We start from the raw sequence: 3,501 nt of genomic DNA, 5'->3' as shown, positions 1-3,501 counted from the left end.
ACTTCCCTCGGTGGGTGAAGAAGTGGGTGCGAAGTTAGTAGTGGACTTCGGGGGGGAGATCTTTTTGGCGGTGGTCTGAAAGGAAGGAGCGAGGATGAATTTAAGGCTCGTGAGCGGGGTGGGTCCGGGGTGTGGCGATGCGTAGGTGGGAACAGCAGACAGGGTTTTTTTTATCGAAAAAAGAAACAAATTTTCTAAACAAACACATTCATAATTTTTTTCCTAAAAATAGACCCCATTGAGATTTTTTTTTATAAAAATCGACCTATTTTATCTTAATCCGGTTTCTAAATAGTTGAGGTTACCAACCCCGATTATTTAGTACATATAATGTTAGGATTTAGGGTTATAATTGGGGGTTTACAACCTCCTAAATAGTCGGGGTTGACAACCACGACTATTTATGAACCGGATTAAGATAAAATGTGTCTATTTTTGTAAATAAAACTCAGGAGGTCTATTTTTAGAAAAAAAATATGAATAAGTTTATTTAGAAAACTTCTTCTCGAAAAAAGGCTAATTGAACGTAAAAATAGTTTCTCCTATAGTCCTAGTTTTGTACTTATATACTCTACAGTTTAAAATTTTGCATTTGAATACCCACGGCAAAGGAAATGCGCGAGACACTAAAATTTAGAAATTTTTAATTCTTAATTATTTGTTAAATTTACTACAAAACTATAACAATTCTATTTTAATCCTACATGAATTCTGTGTTTGTTGTGCCCTAGAAATAAATAAGTATATTAATCAACATTCAACTGGCTGACACGTGTCTCAAGCAGACTACACCCAAACTCGACCCAGACAGATAGGCCAATGCATCCCTTCTCGCCAGGCTGAGACAAACATCCCTTCTCGCCAGATCAAGACATGCGTCCCTTCTCTCCAGGCCAAGACGAAAGGTGTCCTTTCTCTCTAGGCCGAGAGAAGTGTCCCTTCTCGCTAGGCCAAGACTAGAGGCGTCCATTCTCGCTAGGTCGAGACAAAAGACATCCCTTCTCGCTAGGCCGAATCCAGAGGCATCCCTTCTTTTCAAGCCGAGTCGAAAGGAGTTGTCTCTTCTCACCATGCCAAGTCGTCCCTTCTCGCTAGGAGTCATCCAGTCTTGCCAAGCTGAGATGAAAGGCGGTCATTGTCAAATTCCTCACTGATAGCTAGTCGCCATCAAGTTAAATGCATGGTCAGAATTATCGTTGATCGAGCTCTAAAAGTCTTTATAACTCATCAGACTCTGTCAGCATCATGCTTCCCTTATCACCATCGCATTAATCACAAGGGTGACTCATGCTACCCACGGTCAACACCTGTAAAATATCTACCAACTGAGCCGCGCAATTGCCCCTCTATACCTTCTATAAATAGAGGCACTGTCTGATGCACATGGGTAAGCATTATTCTTGCTACTGAACACATTTGAACACTACTTCTCCACTCAATCACTTGACTGACTCGATCGTCGGAGGAATCACTGGAGATTCTTACTCTGATCCTCCCACGTGCTGTTTACATTCGTGAATGGATTGTCTACTCAGCAACCAACTGTCTAAAGAAGGCACCTAATACATTGATAATTCCATAGTTAACCTCATGTTTGATAAATTTCATCAATAGTTTGGCGCTCCCTGTGGGACCTCTTCATCTTTCTTTGAGGAAGTGGTCAATCCCTTGCCTTCGAACCTCGAAATTGAAAGCTGCCACTGCCAAGGCACGAAGTTCAATTTCTCTCGGACTCGGCCATCCGAATTCAAGCGAAAGAGGTAGCATTGTGCTATAGAAATAAGCAAGTATTAATCAACATTCAACTAGCAGACTACACCCCAACTCGATCCAGACAAACAGGTTGATGCGTCCATTCTGGCTAGGCCGAGACAAGCGTCCATTCTTGTCAGGCAGAGATATGTGTTCCTCTTCGCTAAGTTGAGATAGATGTCCCTTCTCTCTAGGCCGAGACGAAAGGTGTTCCTTCTCACCAGGATTAGATAGGCGTTCCCTTTGGCCAGGCCAAGTCCAGAGGCATCCATTCTCACCAAGCCAAGACGAAATGTGCCCCTTCTTGCCAGGCCAAGACCAGAGGCGTCCCTTTTTGCCAGACCGAGTTAAAAGTAGTCATCCCTTATCACCATGTTGAGTCCTCCCTTCTCGTCAGGAGCCGTCCTTTCTCGCTAATCCGAGATGAAAGGCGGTCATTCTCAAACCCCTTGATGACAGTAAGTCACCGTCACATTAAATACATGGTCGGAATCATCATTGCTTCAGCCCCAAAAGTCTTTATGACTCATCGAACTCTATCAGCACAATGCGTTCCTTGTCACTATCGCATTAATCACAAGGGTGACTCATGCCACCCATAGCTGATACTTGAAAAATATTTGCCAACTGAGCCGCTTGCTTAGACTCCGCCTAAATTATGCAATTGCCCCTCTAGACCTGCTATAAATAGAAGCAATGTCTGCTGCACAGGGGTAAGTAATATCCTTGCTACTAAACACATTTGAACCCTACTTCTCCACTCAATCACTTGACTGACTTGATCGTTGGACGAATCATCAGAGATCCCAACTCCGATCCTCTCACGTGCTGTTTACATGCAGGAATAGATTTTGGGCTCAGCAACCAACTGTGTAAAGAAGACTAAGGAACCCTAATACGCTGATAATTTCATAGTTAACCTCCTTTTTGATAACTTTCATCAACAGTTTTATAACATGGTTAGCTAACAACACGTTCTTAGATTTTACATTCGTCTCAGAAAACTCTTTGACTTTATTATTTCAAAATGTGAAATGAATTAAATATCATATTGAGAAAATACACATTTCATTTAAAACAAACCTCCCGATCGTAAAAAAATTTGAGCCGTTTACGACATCTTTCTCATCTCTTCTTTCTTTCTCTCTCCTTTTTCTTTTATTTGTGAAAAATTATCAAAATTTTTAATGGTTGATGAGGATCTTAACCATTTTAAGTTACATGCTTGTCACGGGGCATGATCTTCTTAACGTTGCTAGCTATGAGAGTTAAGCGAGAAAATTTCAAAGGGATTTCTTTACTTTTTAAAGTTAATGAATATATACAATACCTTTGTACTTAAAAAAGAGTTCACTCAAACTAAAATAGTTAAAAGTTCACTCAAACTAAAATCATTGAAGGATTTGCTGAGACAATCTTTATAGTTAAGAGGGTTTTTTAAACTAAGTCTTGTATTTAACACTCATCCTCCAAGATCATCTTCTCTCTCTCTCTCTCTCTCTCTCTCTCTCTCTCTCTCTTCGTTTTCCATTGGATAACATGGATTCGATGAATCATTCGTGCTTGGCGTTAGGGTCTGTTTGGTTCATTACATAGTAACCATTTTTTGGTGATTTCAAAGGAAAAAAAAAAATCAAAACATCATAAGTGGGGTCAATTTTTAATTCATTTTAGCTCATTTCCTCACAGAACAACCTGAAAATAGCTTTCTAGTTTTTACAGGACCCGGTGTATCATTATCATCTCTGA

This window comes from Asparagus officinalis, chromosome 1 (genome assembly GCF_001876935.1).
Source record: "Asparagus officinalis chromosome 1, Aspof.V1, whole genome shotgun sequence".
Classification (NCBI taxonomy): domain Eukaryota; kingdom Viridiplantae; phylum Streptophyta; class Magnoliopsida; order Asparagales; family Asparagaceae; genus Asparagus; species Asparagus officinalis.
The sequence above is the reverse complement of the archived record's forward strand: the minus strand, read 5'-3'. Positions refer to the sequence as shown.